The sequence below is a fragment of the Triticum urartu genome, chromosome 2A, assembly GCF_056163025.1.
Source record: "Triticum urartu cultivar PI428250 chromosome 2A, HENAU_Tu73, whole genome shotgun sequence".
Taxonomy (NCBI): Eukaryota; Viridiplantae; Streptophyta; class Magnoliopsida; order Poales; family Poaceae; genus Triticum; species Triticum urartu.
In genome coordinates, this window is record NC_141874.1 from 645,208,538 (window position 1) to 645,230,950 (window position 22,413).

The following is a 22,413-nucleotide window of genomic DNA, read 5'->3' on the forward strand; positions in this document are numbered from 1 at the left end:
AAAGAAGAGGCTGACTCAGAAAGAATGACATGAGGTAAAGGAGTAAAAAGAGCCTTAAGTTCCCTTCCACAATCAATTCCCTTATATAGCTAAAGCATTTCTAGACTCAACTTCGACCAGTTTGGCTTGGTAATCCTACAGTCAGTCAGGCTCTGATACCAACGCTGTTGGGACCCCGATCCTAAGTCACACCGATCTAGCATGTAACACTTCATATCACTTTGCGACCTCACGCACGGTATTCCCACGGGTGCCACCTTACCTGGCCTAGGACCGTTTGCGCCTTTTGGCTCACGTATATGATAGTGTCGCTAGCATCCATATGACAGAGAACCCGGGCCGACATGACTAGTCGTGAACCCAAAGTGGCACTAACTTACAGGGACAGGCATACATGAATCAACCTCGAGCATGTCGGTCAACAGCGTATGAATCCGGGCTGTAGCACTAGGCTAACAGGACTCCGGGAACCCGGGCTGTAGCAGGCTAGGCAGGACTCCGGATGTCACCGCGTGACATTTCCCCGAAGGGACAAAAACAAGAACGAAGTGAATCACATGCCGGCCAGTCAAGTGTTCTGGAGCAGTAGTGCTGGGCTAGCTGGACTCCAGTGAATCGGGCTGTAGCGGACTACTATGGATCATGGAAGCACAAGACTACATTTCCCCATAAGAGAGGCTACCAAGGATAAACAACTAGGTTGTCGGATTCCACACATAGCAATACACGTTACACGTACGCATAACATGCAAGTATGTGCTGTACAACATGGCGTCACAACATAACTCAAACTCATATAGATAAAGGCCCAGAAGAGCCACATAGCATTCAATACAAACAGGGGTCTCATGACCCATCATCCAGAGCATACAAGCAACGGAAGCATTAGTCTGAGTACAGACAACTACAAAAGGAAAAGACTAAGAAGCCTGACTAAACACGACCCTCCCAAGGGTACAAGATCGTAGCTGGGATACAAGCTACTCATCGAAGTCACTAGTGTAACCAACTACAAAACATAAATAAGAAAACATGAGTACGAAGGTACTTAGCAAGTCTTACATCAGAACTATCTACATATGCAACATTATCAACAAACGGGGTGGTGGAGTTTTAACAGCAGCAAGCCAACTTTGACTCAGTGGCTAGCCTATACTACGAGTATCAGAAACTTCTTTGAGGTGAGAAGACGCACACGAGTCCACATATTCACCATATCAATACTCCACTATGGATCCGTTCCCGTCTCCCTACGAGAAGGCCATCCATAGCACTCACTCTTATCTTGCGGATTTTAGAGTATCCACTTCAAGTTGTCTATGTACTATATAAGTCCTCTAAGTTTCCATATCCGAGGAAAACGGCTATTCGAATAGATGATGTTGACCCTGCAGGGGTGTACTTCTTCACACATGTTCTCGTCACTTATCGCCCTGTACACGTCATGTACCTCGGCAACCTTCAAGCGGAAGCCGGGCGAGGGTGTCGGCCACGACCTGACTAACCACACAAGTCTCTCATCCAGGTTTATCGCCTATTCGGGTTCCATCCACAAGGAGATCCGGCCGGGGTGTCGCTCACGGCCCCAAATGATGTGAGCAGGGTTCCCAAGCCCACCATCCGGGTGCCACTCGGTACACCGTGCCATGGTGCCTAGTCTGTCCCAAGCTCGTCCCGTCGGACACCACCTGGTAGACAAGTAGCACTACCTACAAACGCCAGAAACTAGTTGCAACTCCTGGACAGAGATCAAGTGGATTAATAAGCCAAGAGGGGCCGGATAACCGGAACCCAATGTGTGGTAGTAACTGGACTTGGATAACATACACAGAACTCAGTGCTTAGGGACGGTTCCAATGAGACAACCCACCATGTACTCCTACATGGCCTCTCATCGCTACCTTTACCAAAACGTGTTCACACACTTAGCCTTTATCGGTAGGACATGTTCACCACTCCGATTCATTCCCGATGAATCAGACCTGACACAACTCTAAGCATAGCTGGCATAAAGAAAACAAGCATGGATGAGTAAGCACATCAAGGCTCTAGCAACTCCTACTCATGCTAGTGGGTTTCAACTATTTACGGTGGCAATGACAGGTCATGCAGAGGAATGGGTTCAACTACCGCAGCAGAAAAGTAGCAGTTGAATCGTTGTTGTCCTAATGCAGTAAAAGGAGCAGGAGCGAGAGAGTGGGATTTATCGAGATGCTCAAGGGGGTTTGCTTGCCTGATAGAACGACGAAGGAGTACGGCTCCTCTGGCAGGTACTCGGGAACACCTTCCGGAGTGGAACCTATCGAGAAGAAACGGTGCCGGCAATCAATACACAAACAAATGCAACAAAATGATGCATGAACATGACATGTGAAAATGCTAGTGTTTGGGCTAATGCAAGATGCTACCAGGTTGGTTGAAGCCCATTTGAATCAAAGATTCAAATGCAATTCAAAATGAAGCATTTAAAATGCCCATATTATGTTTTCACTTGTACAGCATGTATAAGTTGGTTTTTCATGCATGTAACTGGCATAAATGGATTCCTTGCATTTTTCTGATAATTTTTCATAGATAATTTATTTCATTCTGAGCTACGATTGAATTATTATGATTTTTTGAAGTTTAGGCAATATTCTGGAATTTCCTGAGTTAAAATAATTCCAGAAAAAGAATAACTGCTCCAGCACTACGTCAGCATGACGTAAGCGAGTCAACGGGGCTGAACAGGTCAAACCTGACCAGTGGGTCCCACTGGTCAGTGACCCAGTCAACTAACTAAGTTAGTTAGTCCTAACTAACTGGGCAGGGCCCACTAGTCATTGACTGTAGTAGCTAACCTAGTTAGTTAATTAGTGCTAACTATAGTAATTAGTCGGGCGGGGCCCGCAAGTCAGTGAGAGAGAGGGGGAGGTCAAACTGGGCTGTGGGGTCAACCCACGCCGGTCAAAGGTCAGCGGTCGCCGGCGTTTAGCCGCCGGCGAGTCCAGACGCGGCGGTGCGCTGCGGGTTTTGCCTACAGGGGGGCCATTTGGCGCACGGAGTGCAGCTACGGGATGCGGACGCTCGTCCGCATCCAGCCGTGGTGGTGGCGCGGCCGGGAAGCGGCCGGAGTGGCGCCAGCGACGACGAGTGCGGCGGCCGGAGCTCGTGCGCACGCGGGGTTAGCGTTGCGGGGTGCAAGCGGGCAAGGGGAGGCGCTAGCGAGGCTCAGCGCGGGGCAGCAAGCTCGGTGGACACGCGTCTGGGACCAAATGGTCACCGGAGCGTTGCCTCCGACGAGCTCGGGCGGCGGCGCGGTTCGGTCGACAAGGGGGCGACGGCTGCGGGGCGTAAACGAGCTCGGGAAGAGGGGGAACAAACGCATAATCTCACAGCGGAGGCGACAGGATGGTCAGCGGGCTCGGGGACGACGGTCGGGCGTCGGCGATCTCGGTGGCCGAGAGGTTGAAGACGACGGAATTGCTGGCAAAGCAGAGCTCCCGGCAATGTGTGGCTCGACGATGAGGATGAAGGTGACGAGGCGAATCCCTGGGGCACGTCGGGGAGGCGAGAGGGAGGCGGTGGCCGTGGCAACGGCGAGCGGTGGCGTCGGCTGTGCTCGGTGTCGCTATGGGGAAGAGAAGTCAGAGGAGGGGAGGAGCGCGGGAGATAGTGGGAGAGGTCCAGGGGTGCGTGGCGACGCGAGGGAGGTCCAGGCGATGGGAGGATAACCAGGCAGGGTGGAGGTGGCGCGCGGTGGCCACGCGCGTGCGTCATGCTCAGCTTCTCCTCTGCCTACTGGCAAGAGGTAGAAGACGGGGCTGCCCCTGGTGGGCTGGGCCGCCAGGTGGGCTGGCCAGCTGGGCTGTAACAGTGCCAGGCCTCAGGTAAGCTTGTCCTTTTTTGTTTTCTTTTCTATTTCTAGCATTTGTTTTTGACTTAAAAATAAATACCAGCACAAATATAAAAATGTTGAGATTCCTTGTGACCACTAGTTATAATATACCAGAGGCCCTCACCAAATTACAACATTTTTGGAGCCTCTAAAATATTTATATTATTTTAAACAACTCCAATTCAAATACATATGGGTTCATTCAAAAATCCGAAATGTTTAGCAAAAATGTGCATCACCTCTGGTTGTTGCTTGCAACATTTTCCAAAGACCATGAACATTTTTGAAGAGCATTTTGGGTTTATTGAAATTCCATTTTTAAATTGAACCTATTTGAATTTGCTTTGGTGCTAGGGTTTGAAACATCCCCATTTCAATTTCATTTGAAACTTAACATGATGCACAAAGCAAACCTATAACATACTAGAACTAGGGATGTGACAGAAGGGATGAGGTGTTGCTTAGTGGCTAGCTTGCTCAGGTGCTTAGTGATATGCTCCAAAGCCGTCAACCACTTTCTCACTTCCAAATTTGTCCCAAACAAAAAGTCAAACTCGGCCCCACCGATTCTTCCTATCCGGAGCCACCGAGTTCAGTTGACATAGCCACTGCCAGAAACCCTAATCAGTTCGATCTCACCGATGGGATCTCGGTCTCACCGAGATGGGCTTGCGAACTCTTTGTTACCTATTGCAATATTTTCGGTCCCAGTGAGATATGCAATCGGCCCCACCGAGTTCGCTTGACCAACTCTGTGTTTCGCTTATTACCCAAATCGGTCCCACCGAGTTTGTGTAATCGGTCAAACAGAGTTTTGGATTTACCCTAACCCTAGCACATCGGTCTCACCGAGTTGGTCCAGTCGGTCCCACCGAAACACCTAACGGTCACATTATGAACCAAATCGGTCTGACCGAGTTCTCTGAATCGGTCCCACCGAGTTTGGTGATTTGTGTGTAACAGTTAGATTCTTTGTGGAGGCTATAAATACCCCTCCATCCACTCTTCATTCGTGTAGAGAGCCATCAGAACATGCCTACACTTCCAATACATATTTTCTGAGAGAGAACCACCTACACTTGTGTTGAGGTCAAGATATTCCATTCCAACCACATAAATCTTGATCTCTAGCCTTCCCCACGTTGCTTTCCACTCAAATCTTCTTTCTACAAAATCCAATCCTATGAGAGAGAGTTGAGTGTTTGGGAGACTATCATTTGAAGCACAAGAGAAAGGAGTTCATCATCAACACACCATTTGTTACTTCTTGGAGAGTGGTGTCTCCTAGATTGGCTAGGTGTCACTTGGGAGCCTCCGACAAGATTGTGGAGTTGAACCAAGGAGTTTGTAAGGGCAAGGAGATCGCCTACTTCGTGAAGATCTACCCTAGTGAGGCAAGTCCTTCGTGGGCGACGACCATGGTGGGATAGACAAGGTTGCTTCTTCATGGACCCTTCGTGGGTGGAGCCCTCCATGGACTCACGCAACCGTTACCCTTCGTGGGTTGAAGTCTCCATCAACGTGGATGTACGATAGCACCACCTATCGGAACCACGCCAAAAATCTCCGTGTCTCCAATTGCGTTTGGACACTCCAATCCCTTCTCTTTACATTCTTGCAAGTTGCATGCTTCACTTTTCGCTGCTCATATACTCTTCGAATGCTTGCATGCTTGCTTGATATGTATTGTGAATACTTAAACTTGTGCTAATACTCCACATGAACCTAAGAATTAAAAACTGCAACTTTTCTTGATTAGAGTCTATTCACCCCCCTATAGACACCTCTTCTCGATCCTTCCAATTGGTATCAGAGCATTGGTCTCCATTGCCTTGGTTTAAACACCTTTGGAGGAAGATGTATGTGTCTACTTTGGGGAGTCTTAGACGTAGAGTGCCTATTCTTGATGAAGAGTTCTTCTATGAGTGGAAAAATGAAATTCTTGAGATTTTCAATGAATATCATTTGAACAAGTACATCACTAGTCCTTGTGCACCTTATATTGATCCTTTGCATCCTACACCCGAAGAGGATCTTGACAGGATTCACAATCTTAGAACTATCAATCTTATCATTAGAGGTGTGCCCAAAAACTTGATTGCTAGTTTGCCTACTCTTGATTGTGCCTATACTATATGGAGATTTCTTGAGGAACGATTTCCAAATTATTCCTTGAAAAATTTGGACGAAATCCTTCATAAGTCTATTGCCTTAATTAAGATGAGCTCCAATGATCCCAAATTTGGTGACTGCCTATTTGAGCTTACTAATCTTACTAGTGCCAAAGGAGATGTTGGAATCATTAGCAATATCATTTCCAAAGCCATTAGAATTCATAGAGATGAATATTGTTACGGTCATACTTCTAATGAATCCCTCTCTCTAGGAATTGATCCACCACATAACGATGTTGAACATGGCTACTGTGATGAGGATGACGATAGTGACTATGATCTTGATGATGCAATGAGACATTTTGGTTTTATGGCTAATCTTCGCGGCTACATGGCTGGAGGAAAGGAATGGGTCCTTGATAGTGGATGTACTGATCATATGACCGGAGACAAAGTTATGTTTCGTGAGCTTGCTGAAAACGATGGTCCTCGAAAGTATGTCACCTTTGGTGGTTGGCCTAGGTAAGGTGGACATCTCACATGATAGCTCCATACAAAATGTCATGCCCATTGAATCTCTTGGGTACAATTTACTTTCAGTATCTAGACTTGCTGATTTTGGTTTCAATGTCCTGTTTACTGAAGTAGATTGCCAAGTGTTTCGTAGAGACAATCATAAAATGGTCTTCACCGGTATACGTAGAGGTGATCTTTACATTGTTGATTTCACTAAAAAGGCTCAACCTAGAACTTGCTTAATTGCTAAATCTTCTAAAGGCTGGTTGTGGCATAGAAGACTAGGTCATGTGGGTATGCGGAATCTTGATAAGCTTATCAAAGGTGATCATATCCTTGGGATAAAAGATGTCATATTTGACAAGGATAGACTTTGTAGTGCTTGTCAGGCAGGAAAACAGGTTGGAGGAAGTGATGTCTACTACACAACCTTCTTCTTGTAGATGTTGTTGGGCCTCCAAGTGCAGAGGTTTGTAGGACAGTAGCAAATTTCCCTCAAGTGGATGACCTAAGGTTTATCAATCCGTAGGAGGCGTAGGATGAAGATGGTCTCTCTCAAGCAACCCTGCAACCAAATAACAAAGAGTCTCTTGTCTCCCCAACACACCCAATACAATGGTAAATTGTATAGGTGCACTAGTTTGGCGAAGAGATGGTGATACAAGTAGTATATGGATGGTAGATATAGGTTTTTGTAATCCGAAAATATAAAAACAGTAAGGTAACTAATGATAAAAGTGAGCACAAACGGTATTGCAATCCTAGAAACAAGGCCTAGGGTTCATACTTTCACTAGTGCAAGTCCTCTCAACAATAATAACATAATTGGATCACATAACTATCCCTCAACATGCAACAAAGAGTCACTCCAAAGCCACTAATAGCGGAGAACAAACGAAGAGATTATGGTAGGGTATGAAACCACCTCAAAGTTATTCTTTCCAATCAATCCGTTGGGCTATTCCTATAAGTGTCACAAACAACCCTAGAGTTCATACTAGAATAACACCTTAAGACACAAATCAATCAAAACCCTAATGTCACCTAGATACTCCAATGTCACCTCAAGTATCCGTGGGTATGATTATACGATATGCATCACACAATCTCAGATTCATCTATTCAACCAACACATAGGACCTCAAAGAGTGCCCCAAAGTTTCTACTGGAGAGTCAAGACAAAAACTTGTGCCAACCCCTATGCATAGATTCCCAAGGTCACGGAACCCGCAAGTTGATCACCAAAACATACATCAACTGGATCAATAGAATACCCCATTGTCACCACGGGTATCCCACGCAAGACATACATCAAGTGTTCTCAAATCCTTAAAGACTCAATCTGATAAGATAACTTCAAAGGGAAAACTCAATCCATTACAAGAGAGTAGAGGGAGAGAAACATCATAGGATCCAAATATAATAGCAAACCTCACGATACATCAAGATCATACCACCTCAAGAACACGAGAGAGAGAGATCAAACACATAGCTACTGGTACATACCCTCAGCCCCGAGGGAGAACTACTCCCTCCTCGTCATGGAGAGCACCAGGATGATGAAGATGGCCACCGAAGAGGAATTCCCCCCCCGGCAGGGTGCCGGAACGGGTCTAGATTGGTTTTCGGTGGCTACAGAGGCTTCTGGCGACGAAACTCCCGATCTATTCTGCTCCCCGAAGTTTTTAGGGTATATATGGGAGGAAGAAGTACGTCGGTGGACTTCCGGGCTGTCCACGAGGCAGGGGGGCACGCCCAGGGGGGGTGGGCGCACCCCCACCCTCGTGGGCAGCGCGGGACTCTCCTGGTCCAACTCCGATACTCCGTGGGCTTCTTCTGGTCCAAAAATAAGTTCCGTGAAGTTTCAGGTCAATTGCACTCCGTTTGATTTTCCTTTTCTGCGATACTCTAAAACAAGGAAAAAACAGAAACTAGCACTGGGCTCTAGGTTAATAGGCTAGTCCCAAAAATCATATAAAATAACATATAAAACATTCAAGGTTGATAATATAATAGCATGGAACAATACAAAATTATAGATACATTGGAGACGTATCAGGAAGTCATCGCGCAAAGAACATCATGACCACGAGAAGACCACTCGAGCTGCTTCACATGGATCTCTTTGGTCCCAATGCCTACAAGAGTCTCGGTGGTAACTCATTTGGTCTAGTCATGGTTGATGATTTTTCAAAATTTACGTGGGTGTTCTTTCTTGATGACAAATCGCAGGTCCAAAAGATCTTCAAAAACTTCGCTAGGAAGGCCCAAAATCAATTTAACGTGAAAATCAAGAAGGTTCGGAGCGACAGCGGGACGGAGTTCAAGAATGCAAATGTGGATACCTTTCTTAACGAAGAGGGGATTTCACATGAGTTCTCAGCTACGTACACACCTCAACAAAATGGAGTTGTTGAGAGGAAGAACCAGACTCTTATTGAGATGGCAAGAACGATGCTTGATGAGTACAAGACTCGAAAACACTTTTGGGCGGAAGCGGTTGAGATAGCTTGTCATGCAACAAATCACTTGTATCTTCACAAGCTACTCGGCAAGACGACATACGAGCTCCTTACCGGTAACAAACCCCAAGTTGGATACTTTCGAGTATTCAGCTCAAAGTGCTACATTCTTGATAAGCATTGTCGTTCTAAATTTTCTCCTAAATCTTATGAAGGTTTCCTACTTGGTTATGGCTCAAACTCTCACACTTACCGTGTCTACAACAATTTCACCCGAAAGGTTGAAGAGACGGTAGATGTGAAGTTTGATGAATCTAACGGCTCGCAAGTAGAGAAATTGCCAATTGATGTAGGAGACAAAGACCCTTCGGAAGCAATCCAAGACTTGTCTATTGGCAAGATTCGTCCAACGGAGGTGAAGGAGAGTACCTCGTCCATCCAAGTGGAAGCTTCCACCTCACAACAAGGTGAACCAATAATTGATATGGAAGCATCCACAAGTGGGACACACCAAGACGAAGAAAACGAGGAAGTACACCAAGATGAACATCAACAACCTCCATCTCCACTATGACAAGAGAATGACAACGTCAACAATGAAAAAGGCCAAGAAGAAGATCAATATGAAGAGGATGTTCCACCCCGAGCCAAGCCAAAGCTTCCATGAGTTCGAGCAAGAATCGCTAAAGATCATCCCGTCGAGAAAATCTACAATGATATCCAAACCGGGAGAATCACTCGCTCTAAAACTCGTTTGGCTAACTTTTGTGAACATTACTCATTCATCTCTAGCATTGAACCTATGAAGGTTGAAGAAGCATTGGAAGATCCGGATTGGATTAATGCTATGCATGAAGAGCTACACAACTTTGAGAGAAAGCAAGTGTGGACATTGGTCGAGAAGCCCAACAAAAACCACAACATTATTGGTACCAAATGGGTGTTTCACAACAAGCAAGACGAAGATGGTCAAGTCGTTTGCAACAAAGCTCGCCTAGTCGCCCAAGGCTACACTCAAGTCGATGGTATGGACTATGGTGAGACATATGCTCCCGTTGCTAGACTTGAGTCCATTCGCATCTTACTTGCTTATGCTAATCACCATGATATCACCTTATACCAAATGGACATTAAAAGTGCTTTTTTGAATGGTGAAATTGAGGAGGAAGTTTATGTTAAGCAACCTCCCGGCTTTGTCAATCCTAAGAAACCTAATCATGTTTACAAACTTCACAAAGCCCTTTATGGTCTCAAACAAGCTCCTAGAGCATGGTATAAATTCTTGACCAAGTTCCTTATTGAAAAAGGCTTTGAAATTGGTAAAATTGATTCTACTCTTTTTACTAAAAGGGTTAATGGAGAACTATTTGTGTGCCAAATTTATGTTGATGATATTATATTTGGTTCAACTAACCCTCATTTTAGTGAGAAGTTTGGAAAGCTAATGTCGGAGAAGTTTGAGATGTCTATGATGAGTGAACTCAAATTCTTTCTTGGTTTGCAAATCAAGCAAACCAAGGAAGGTACCTTTGTCTCTCAAACAAAGTACACCAAGGACTTATTCAAGAAGTTCAATATGCAAGAATGCAAAGGTATGTCTACACCCATGCCTACTGGTGGACATCTTGATTTGACCAAAGATGGTGAACCGGTTGATCAAAAAGTTTACCGCTCTATGATTGGTTCATTGTTATATTTATGTGCCTCTCGTCTTGATTTTATGCTAAGTGTGTGCATGTGTGCACGATATCAAGCGGCCCCTAAAGAGTGTCATCTTAAGGCTGTGAAAAGGATAGTGAGATACTTGATACACACACCATATTTTGGCATTTGGTATCCTAAGAGGTCTTCTTTTGATCTTGTTGGTTACTCTGATTCGGACTATGCCAGAGACAAGGTTGATAGAAAGTCCACTTTGGGTACTTGTCAATTTCTTGGTACATCTCTTGTGTCTTGGTCCTCTAAGAAACAAAACTCGGTATCCTTATCCACCGCCGAAGCGGAATACATTGCTGCTGGATCATGTTGTGCTCAACTACTTTGGATGACCCAAACTCTTAAAGATTATGGGATATATGTGAAACAAGTTCCATTGCTTTGTGACAATGAAAGTGCTATTAAGATTGCTCACAATCCCGTGCAACATTCTCGGACTAAGCATATTGAAGTTCTTCATCATTTCATTCGAGATCATGTTGCCAAAGGGGACATTGATCTTAAGCATGTTCGCACCGATAAGCAATTAGCAGATATATTTACCAAACCACTTGATGATAAAGTCTTTTTCCGTTTGAGAGGTGAATGGAACATCATTGATGCTTCAAACTTGGAGTAGAAACTCCATTTGGATACATGCAAGGCATGAGCCTTTGATTAATCCTTGATATTTCTTTCATGATGCTATCTATATGTCTTGGATATTTTTGCATCCTTGCATGCTATCTAACCCTTGTAGTTACTTGGATGAATCTAAATGCATGAGATTGCAACTCACTCACATCTTGAGCAATCTCTACATCATCAAGTCTCTACATAATGGTGGTTGTCGGTGTCAAAACCGGCGGATCTCGGGTAGGGGGTCCCGAACTATGCGTCTAGGCCGGATGGTAACAGGAGGCAGGGGACACGATGTTTTACCCAGGTTCGGGCCCTCTTGATGGAGGTAAAACCCTATGTCCTGCTTGATTAATATTGATGATATGGGTAGTACAAGAGTAGATCTACCACGAGATCAGAGAGGCTAAACCCTAGAAGCTAGCCTATGGTATGATTGTTGTTCGTCCTATGGACTAAAACCCTCCGGTTTATATAGACACCGGAGAGGGCTAGGGTTACACAGAGTCGGTTACAATGGTAGGAGATCTACATATCCGTATCGCCAAGCTTGCCTTTCACGCCAAGGAAAGTCCCTTCCGGACACGGGACGAAGTCTTCAATCTTGTATCTTCATAGTCTAGGAGTCCGGCCGAAGGTATAGTCCGGCTGTCCGGACACCCCCTAATCCAGGACTCCCTCAGTAGCCCCTGAACCAGGCTTCAATGACGACGAGTCTGGCGCGTAGATTGTCTTCGACATTGCAAGGCGGGTTCCTCCTCCAAGTACTTCATAGAAGATTTTGAACACAAAGGTAGTGTCCGGCTCTGCAAAATAAGTTTCCACACATTGCCATAGAGAGAATAATATTTACACAAATCTAATCTGCTGACGTATTCCATAGCATGACATCACACCACGGCCAGGTCTTTATTCGAATCGTTTTACTGTCCCACCTCAGCGCGTTTAGCATGGCGGTTTCCTTGGCACGTCTTGTTAAAGCAGAGATCGTGTCCCCTTATTCCGGGATTCTCATCAATACGGGCGTGGGTAACCCAACCGCGCCATTGACTACGGCGCTTGGGAGATAAGCGAGTTTTACCAGGCTGGTGGGGGCGCATAGTCACGTCCGCTCATATAAGGGGATAAGGATCCACCTTTTCATCCACGCCTTCTTCCTCCTTTGCCTATCCATTTCCGCGCACTCGAGCTCCAGCGCCCAAGTCCGCACACCCCACCTCACCCTTCTCCAGCCATGTCCGGAGCGGGAGGCAAGTGGATGGTCTCCTCTGTCACGGAGGGACACATCAAAAGACTAAGGAAGGCCGGATACTTGTCTAACGACATTGCGCACCGGCTTCCCGAAGAGGGGCAGCTCATCCCCACCCCTAGGCCCCATGAGAGGGTGGTGTTCCTCCCCCATTTCCTCCGCGGACTGGGCTTCCCTCTCCACCCATTTGTCTGGGGGCTCATGTTCTACTGGATTTCCACGATCTGGCCCCAAACTTTGTCCTCAACATCTTGGTGTTTATCGTTGTGTGTGAGGCCTTCTTCCGCATCCGCCCCCATTTAGGCCTATGGCTCAAGACATTCTATGTCAAGCCGAAGGTGGTGCGCGGCACCCAAGCGGAGTGCAGAGGCGCCATGGTGGGCAAGATGCCCAATGTCCTATGGTTCGAGGGCTCCTTCGTGGAATCCCTAAAGGGGTGGCAGTCGGGGTGGTTTTACATCACCGAGCCGCGCGACCCTGAATGGGTCGTTGCCCCTGAGTTCCGATCCGGACCCCCTACGCGGCTCGCCTCCTGGAAAGAGACGGGCCTATCGTGGGTAAAAAAGGAGAGCTGACCGGACTCCAAACATGCGTCCAAACCCTGGTGGACAAGAAGCTCAAACTTGTCAACGTAGTCCAGGTTATGCTCATCCGCTGGATCCTCCCGTGTCAACAACAGGCTTTCAACCTGTGGGAGTTTGACCCGGCGCAGCACTGAACTCTGAGCAGGCTCTTCGACATGACGTACGAAGATGCCTGGAAGGTGCTTTTCAAGGGCGCCGAGGCCCCCGCATCCGCTACCGAGGATCGCGGATTCAGCACACAGCGTCGCGCTCGTGCGTAAGCTGTTTTTACCTTTTACAAGGTATTAGTTTTTCATAGTTTGACTCCATGCGGGATCTAAGCTCCCTTACCTTTGACAGGATTGGCAGGAGACGTCCGGACAGATCAACTGTCCGGCTCCTTTGCCCGAAGGCCCAGCGGACGCTCGCTTGGCGAAGCTGCTGGTTCCGGCACCCTATGTGGTGCCGGAGAAGAAGGCCAAGAAGAAGGCCACGGGGACTCGAAAGAGTGCCCGGCGCTAGGATGTGTCGGATTCATCATCCGACGACTCCAAGGCGCACTCCTCCCACGAAGACGAGGAGGAGGAAGAAGAGACCTCTCCCCCTCCAGCGGGAGGAGGGAAGAAAAGGAAGGCCGCCCCAACTGGGGAGGCCGAAGGGTCCAAGAGGGGGAAGACCCCTCCTCCGGACTACTCCACCAATGCCGACGACGGCGAAGAGGAGTGGCCTCACAGGGCCAAGCCCCTGGCGAGATCGTAAGTATCCGGATACCAGAGTGATTCATAGTATTCCCCCATTGCATAGCTTTTCCTTACGTCGAACGTGATTGTGCAGTCCGCCCAAGGCCGGGCTCGACGAGTCGTCGAGCGGCCCCCTGGACTCGTCAGATGTGAATTCGCTTCCGACGGCTTCCTCCCCCACCCTACGGACGGCGCCGAGGTGGCGTCCCAACAGGTTCCAAGCCAGGAGGAGGTGGTCCTGGAGGCGCCGCAAGGCAACCTCCCGGACTCCAGGCGTAAAGGGGATAGAACCCCCAAGGGCTCCAAGTCCGGCCTTGAGCCGGACACCGCGCCGGAACCTTCAACGGTTCCGGACTCCGGTAGGCAGCCTCCTTCCAAGAGGAGCAAGCCTACCGAGCCGGTGACCTCCGTCCAACCGGAGGCACCAGACAATTTGCTGGAGACGCTTAACGGCGCCTCCATCGACGAGGAGCACCGCACTATTATGAGTGCGGTGATCCAGAAGGTTCAGTCCGCCAAGAGCGGACTGACTGAAGCCTGTGCCAGCCTTCTAACAGGCTTTGAGGTAAGTAAAGAATATGTAAAAATATTACCGCATAGACAGTAGCCCCTGATGCTCTGTTCGGCGTTCGGAAAGAAAAGCCGAATAGAGGATCTAATAACATTCGCAGGAGTCTAACATAATCAAGTCAATATGCGTATGCAGGCTTCGCTGTTGGCCTCCGCCGCACTGACTGCGGAGGTGGATACGCTGAAGCAGAACCTCGAGCGGTCCGAGCGAGAGCTCGGCCTAGCCAAGCAGCAGCTCGAGGAGAAGGAAGGTAAGAAATACCTTATTGAAATATGTGAAAGGTGCAATTGCAAAAAGTGATAGGATTAATGCGGCTATTGTAGGGGCCACAACTGAGGTGGCGACCCTTAAGCAAGCGCTGTCCGAGGTCGAAAAGAGGGTGGCCACGGAGCGCACCGAGCGGGAGAAGCATGAGACGCAGGTTGGCGAGGTGCGGCAAGAGCTCCAGGCTCTCATGAAAAAACATGAGAGTTTGGAGCTTGACTCGAAGACGCGAGAGTCTGAGCTCGCGGCGGCCATTGAAGATGTCAAGTCTGCCAAGGATGAAGCCCAGAAGGCCCTCCAGGAGGTTGAGGCAATAAAAAAGATAGCGGCGGGTAAGGCATTTTTTATGCAAAGCAAGCACGTAAAAGTGAATTACTTGTTACTTACCCGAATCCGGAGCTCTCCAGGAGCATTCGCAGACTTGCCCCGTAGCATGTCGGATGCCGCTGCCTTCTACCGAGCCGAGGAGGGAAGCTCGATGGAGAAGGTGTTCTGGTCTCAGTATGCTGAGGCCGAACACTCGGTGCCCTTAAGCGAGCAGCTGAAACAGCTGGTCGAGCTCCATAAGGTGGCCGAACAGGCCATGAAGGGCCTCATAGTCCGGCTGTGGCCTGGAGAGGCCATGCCTGGGAGCTACTTCAGGCTGGTGAGGCGGCTGGTGGAGGCCTGTCCAAGGCTCGAAGTCATCAAGCGCTCCGTATGCATCGAGGGTGCCTGTAGGGCGCTTGCCCGTGCGAAGGTGCACTGGGGCAAGCTGGATGCTGAGAAGCCTGTGAAGGACGGGCCACCGCCGGGCAAGGAGCATCGCAAGCCCGAGATGTATTATGAGGGCATTATGAAGGGTGCCCGCCTTGTGGCGGATGAATGTTCCATGGATGTAATTTTTTAGTAAACTCGCTCGTTTTGTCCTGTGCGCTGAAAACTTGTTCATGTGCGCTAAGCAATGCTTTTTGAATTTAAAATATTACCTTCTGTGCGACCGTTTATCAAATTTGAGAGATGGCGAGTCGTCGGCTTCTGCCCCCATGGCACGAGTGCTAGGGTGTTCGGTATAAACATGAGCGCTCTTTTTCCCATTCTTGGGTCCTTCGAGGGAGGCGCTCAACACAACGAACAAGGCAATCGGACTATAATGCTTGAGCACTCTCACTTAGCCATAGAATTCTATAATTTTAAATTTCAGTGAAGCCCCTAGTGTTCGGAAGACCGATTTTGGGGCGCTATCCAAGTCTAGGCCGGGCAAAGCCGACTCCTCGCTCGAAGCGGCATAAGTCTTTAGGGACTCGAAAACCTCTCGAACAACGACCAGCTCTCGCCTCATCATGACGGTCAGTTTTAGATTTCTCTACTGAGGTGCTTAGCCCAGCTCAACTGGGGCACAATCGCAGTAGTTTTCCTAGTGCTACCTTAGCCGATATAACGGAACGTAAGGTACCAAAACATAGGAGCCGGGCAAACCCAACTATTGACCCAAGACATGATTCGGAGCTGATGCATATAATGGTATAAGTTCGGGGTGCCACACTTGTGAAAGTGTTCAGACTTCTCACGCCGTATTGTGGGGTAATTAAGCCCCTGGCGTATTGGCTGTACCAAAGTGTACGGGTGCAACATGTCATTAATGAACATATATTCGTAAAAAAAGGAGTAATGCAATAATAGACGGAAGCTATGCATTGTTTATTTAAAAAAGCTGCGATCAAAGCAGGACGATACAAATAGTGCGATAAGCAAAAGATGGGACTATCAAATATGTCCTTTCCAGGGGCGAGCTACGGAATGTTATGCGAAACAGGTATACTGCTCGTTATAGAGACCACCTTAGAGTTCCGTAGTGCGGCGTAGCTTTCTGCTTCCCTGGTTGTATCGTTTGTGTGGCAATTGTACTGCCGAACAAGACTTCCGAAGAATGGAGTCCTGAAAATAAGAGAAAATTAAGAAATCGGCAGCCCCTAGTGCGGTTTAAGCCGCGTTTCGGGCGTGCCGTGATGGTGCCCCTCCCCCTGTGCCCATGGTATTTCCAGAGCTGGTGATGTAGGTTTAGGTGCTTCCTCCTCTAATTGGGGTAGCAACCTGCGCTTTGGGTAGCTCTTGGAGGGGCGTTCGAGTTCATAATCTTCGGCCACAAGGACTTCAGTCCATCTGTTGGCTAGCAAATCTTGATCAGCTCTAAGCTGTTGCTGTTTTTTCTTGAGGCTGCTCGCCGTGGCCATAAGCCTGTGTTTGAAACGCTCTTGTTCGACAGGATCCTCTGGCACGGCAAATTCGTCGTTGAGGCTTGCCTCGTCTTCGGAGGGAGGCATATAATTATCGTCCTCGACCTCTTTGTCTGCCGCTCTCTCATGAGGGCTGGCTTCTCTATCCTCCTGTGCTGAATCTTGCTGGAGGTGGTTGTCTTCGGCACTGTCCGGGGTGTTATTATCTCCCGTGCCAGAATCACCGTTTTTGCTTTGGCGGGATTTAGAGCGGCGCCGCTGACGCCGGCGCTTAGGCTGCTTCTTGGAGGGGTCATCCTCCGCTGTTCCATCGCCGTTGTCTTCTTTTGGGGTGTCCACCATGTATATATCATACGACGAGGTGGCTTTCCAGTGCCCTATAGGCGCTGGTTCTTGATCGTCTCCTGCATCGGCGTCCATACCGTCGATGTCTTCAGAGTCGAAGTCGAGCATGTCGGTTAAATCATCGATAGTGGCTACGAAGTGGGTGGTGGGTGGGCTTTGAATTTCTTCATCATCGGCATCCCAACCTTGATGACCATAGTCCGGCCAGGGCTCTCCTAATAAAGAGAGAGACTTTAGTGAATTTAGAATATCGCCGAAGGGCGAGTGCTGAAAGATGTCTGCGGCGGTGAACTCCATGATCGGCGCCCAATCGGGTTTGATCGGTAGGGGCGCGTAGGGCTTGGAGTCAGGAGAGGAGTCCGGCTCCTTGGAGTCACGGGCTTTGCGGAGAATAGGGCTGGTGTTCGGCTCGATCACCGTAGAGATTGCAGCCCCCGAGGCGGTGTCTAACCACCCATCCTCGATTGGTGTGATCGGCTTCGAGCTAGGGGTCGGAGCAGACACAGGTCCGGCCTCCAGGGCACTGTTTGGCGGCAGAGCTAGATCATGCCCATCGTGATAGTGCGGCGCGCTCGGGTGTGGCTCGAATCCGTCAAAGATCAAGTCTCCGCGGATGTCGGCCGTGTAGCTCAAACTTCCAAATCTAACCTGATGGCCAGGGGCATAGCTTTCGATCTGCTCCAGATGACCAAGCGAATTGGCCCGCAGTGCAAAGCCGCCGAATATGAAGATCTGTCCGGGGAGAAAAGTCTCACCCTGGATCGCATCGCTGTCATCGGGCCTAAAAGTGACGACACAGAGGAACTCTCAATGAAAGCACCAATGTCGGTGTCAAAACCGGTGGATCTTGGGTAGGGGGTCCCGAACTGTGCGTCTAGGCCGGATGGTAACAGGAGGCAGGGGACACGATGTTTTACCTAGGTTCGGGCCCTCTTGATGGAGGTAAAATCCTACGTCCTGCTTGATCAATATTGATGATATGGGTAGTACAAGAGTAGATCTACCATGAGATCAGAGAGGCTAAACCCTACAAGCTAGCCTATGGTATGATAGTTGTTCGTCCTACGGACTAAAACCCTCCAGTTTATATAGACACCGGAGAGGGCTAGGGTTACACAGAGTCTGTTACAATGGTAGGAGATCTACATATCCGTATCACCAAGCTTGCCTTCCACGCCAAGGAAAGTCCCTTCGGGACACGGGACGAAGTCTTCAATCTTGTATCTTCATAGTCCAGGAGTCCGGTCGAAGGTATAGTCCGGCTATCCGAACACCCCCTAATCCAGGACTCCCTCAGTGGTTGAAGACAAGGAAGCACAAAACTCTTCAAACATATCCTTTGACACATTCTACATTATGATTTATGATTGTCATTTTGGATACACAAGTGCTCCTCCTTGCAAAGCTAACCCATGTAGGAAGATGAACTCAAAATTACAAGGTGGTGTTCCCAACTCTTGATGAACTACATCAAACTTGAGCAACCCACACAAGTTCAACTACATGATCAAGATCAACACCACCACCCAAGGTATGTTATTCCATCTTAGAGAAGCTTTACTCCAAGTCATGGGTTAAAGAAACTCAACAAGATGTGAATATATCAAGATGCTTAAACAAAAAGTGGTAACCCCATTATTGAGCTTAAACAATGAGTATGACCAAAGATCAAGTGACCTCACTTGACTCCTAAGTCAATATACTCTAACATAGGTGACTTTGTCACCGCCCAATTCTAGATGAAGTTCTCTTGTGTTCCCTCTTGCATTTGTCTCATGCATATGTGTTTTCCCCTTTCAAAAAAAACTTCATCTAGATCTTCTTATTTCTTTTCTTTCTGCATTTTCTGCATCCAATTCTTTGCAAATCTTTCAGCAAATTCCTTGCAAATCCTTGTGAGACCTAAATTGCCTAGTGAGCTGAGGTGACAAGTGTTTTCTCTGTGATGGACTCGGTCACACCGGCTTGTTTCCTTCAGTCCAACTGAATCCTTTCGGCGCCACCAAAGCACACAACTCAGTGCTACCGACTTCACTACAGGAAATACAGCTTGCCACTTGATTCCTGCATTCTTCTTGCTCCAGCTCCACTCAATGATTCTTGTCCTCTACCAGCATCACATTAGACTTGCTGCTTTGCTTTGTGACTCTAGGACCAAACCCATTTGTAACACAAATCCAGAAGAACCCTTCTTGGAAATTGATGTCAAAGGGGGAGAGAGAGATCACATCAAAGCTTATTCTCTTCAAAGGGGGAGAAAGAGAAAAAGGAGGGAGAGAGATCACATCAAAGGCCCCAGATGCTTAGTGTTCAAGAGGAGAGAAGTCACATGTCTTTAAGAGGGGAAAGACATGTTCATATTTGATTGCTTGCATTATCTCTGTTGTCCTTTTCCTTTTGCTCTGATTTTCTATTCCCTATCTTCTCCCAATATACCATTCAAGATTCAAGGGAAGTAAGACATTTAAGGGGAGAAAATATCTGATTCTATTGCACATCTTTACCGTTGGGGACATGTCTATATCCAATGGAATACTCAGTACTCACACTCTACATGTCATCCCAGTCTTGGTACCTCTATGGTTCTTTTGTTTGCTCTGGCTAGTAGATGTATCTGTGTTATCTAACCTTGTTTACTCAGGTCCATTCCCTTCTAAGCCAAGTCAAGACCACAAGGTAAGTATATGCATCACAGTCATGTGCATGAGGATTTCTTGCTGATGTTGTTAGCGTCCCAGGTTCAGAGAAAGGCAGCAACAGATTGAACATCGCCAAGACAGCCAGCGTGGCTTCGGGAGAGGGTGCGATGACCAATCAAGGCCAAGACCGCATCATCAGCTGTCCACCTAGGATCAAGCACCCGAACCGCAGGTTCGTGGGCCCGGAGTGGGTGAATCCTTCTTAAGCCAAGTGGATCGGGAGAGGACGACATCCAGTGGGATCAGGCAACCAGCACGACACGACACGGCTCCCTTTTTCGCTTTCTCTTTTCTTCTTCCCCCAAACCTGTACCCTGTAAGACTACTAGAGAGGAATTGAATCTAGATCGACATCAGCCACCTAACATCGTGGTATTAGATAGCCACCCACCACCCTTTCGCCGCCGCCGATGACCGCTACCGCCACGTTGGAAACCCGTCGCCAGAAGCAGGCGCGTGACTCTCTCATCGCCAACATGGATCCCGCGCTGAAGGCGTACCTTGACAAGCTCAACGACGAGGCCATCACTCACGCCCGCCACCAAGAGGAGGACAACAAGGCCATCCTCCAGGCCGTGGCGACGCAGACCAACCGGATCGATGCCCTTGTCTCCTAGAAGCCAGAGCTCGAGGCGCGAGTTGAGCAACTCGAATCTGCCGTCACAGCGCTTCAGGCAGCATCGGCCGCTTCCGCCCCGACCACACCATCCAACGGATCACCACCGCCTGCGTCCACCTCGGCCGCACGCGAGATCCAAGGGCAATCAAGCCACGACGTGTCACTGCAACCCGGGGGATCTCCGGTGGCGATTCTCGAATCGCCCACGGCTTCCCCGGTCACGGGTATGGCCATGATCTTGTCCCCGAGTCCTTCACCCTTACCTTCTCAAGTACTGGCGGCGATGGGGCAAGCACCCCCGCCGATTTCGTTTCCCAGTTTCGGGGGCGAGAATCCACAGCTCTGGGAGACGCACGCGAAACAGTATTTTCAGATGTTTGCAGTTCAGGAGTCGTACTGGGTTCCCATGGCAATTCTGAATTTCTCCGGCCCGTCTACCATTTGGCTGCAATCGGTGCAGCACAAGGTTGTAGGTTTGGCATGGGAGTCATTCACGGCCTTGCTGTGCACGCGATTTGGCCGTGATAAGCACCAGTTCCTGATTCGTCAGTTCTATGCCATTAGACATACAGATTCAGTGGCAGATTTCATTAAGCGTTTTGAAACTTTGATGAACCATATGATATCTTATTCAAAACTAACGCATCCTTATTTCTTCTTGACTCGGTTCATCGAGGGACTGCGGGCGGACATAAGAGCAGTGGTACTCATTCAGCGTCCGCCTGACCTCAACACAACGTGCTCCCTGGCACTGTTGCAAGAAGAAGTGGCAGATGGAGAGCTGGTCAAGCACGCGGCGCCCGCTCGTTTCCCAGCACCACGGTTCGTGACAGCCAGCACTCCAGTGATTTCCCCGAGCGCTGCACACCCATCACCGCCTGCAGCCAGCGCTGAAGATCACCGTGGAACAGAAGCAGCGAGGGCAGGAACAGAGAGCAGCAAGATCGCAGCATTGCGCTCTTTTAGAAGAGCTCGCGGTCTCTGTTTCAAGTGTGGGGAGCGGTGGGGCAAAGATCATACATGACCTTCCACTGTGCAGATGCATGTGGTTGAAGAATTGCTAGAATTATTTGCAACATAAGAGGTACATGGAGAGGTTGACCAGAATCAATCAGAGTTGGATGAAGATAATTTATGCACTATCTTCAAGCAAGTAGTGGATGGATCATCTGGACCAGGAGTGATGCAGTTGCACGCATGGATACAGGGCAAGGAGATGTCACTCTTAGTGGATTCAGGCAGTTCATCATCTTTTGTGTACCTGCATATGGCTGCACATTTGTCTGCGGTGTGCAAACTGCCGAAAACTTGTCGAGTTAAAGTTGCAGATGGTTCAGTGTTACACTACGATAGTTTCATTCCCCAGTGTCAATGGTCTTCTCAGGGACATGAATTTGTCATAGATTTTAAGCTTCTATCGCTGGGGGTTTATGACGCAATACTGGGAATGGATTGTCTTAAGAAGCATAGCCCGATGCAAGTCGATTGGGAAGCTTAGCACATGACAATAACCACGGATCAAGGGGCAGTGGATTTGCAGGCAATCACTAAACATCAGCACCAGTGTTCTGCGATTTCATCTTAGGAGCTGTTTTCTGCTTGTAAACAAGGTTCTGTCACTTATGTGGTGCATCTGAATGCTGTCAGTGAAACGGGAGTGCAAGAGGAGAACATACCAGTGGAATTCTCAGGGTGTTGGAGCAGTACACAGATGTGTTTGAAAAGCCAACAGGGCTCCCACCAAGGCGCGCTTGTGATCATCGGACCCCGTTAATAGAGGGGGCTCAGCCAGTTAATCAACGTCCCTACATGCACAAACCAGAGCTCAAGAACGAGATAGAGCG

General features: G+C 48.4%; 1 pseudogene; it reads left to right on the forward strand.

The window, feature by feature from the left end:
* The first annotated feature begins 20,795 nt into the window (after nt 1–20,795).
* Nucleotides 20,796–22,067, forward strand: LOC147986382 (uncharacterized; annotated as a pseudogene).
* The last annotated feature ends 346 nt before the right edge of the window (nt 22,068–22,413 follow it).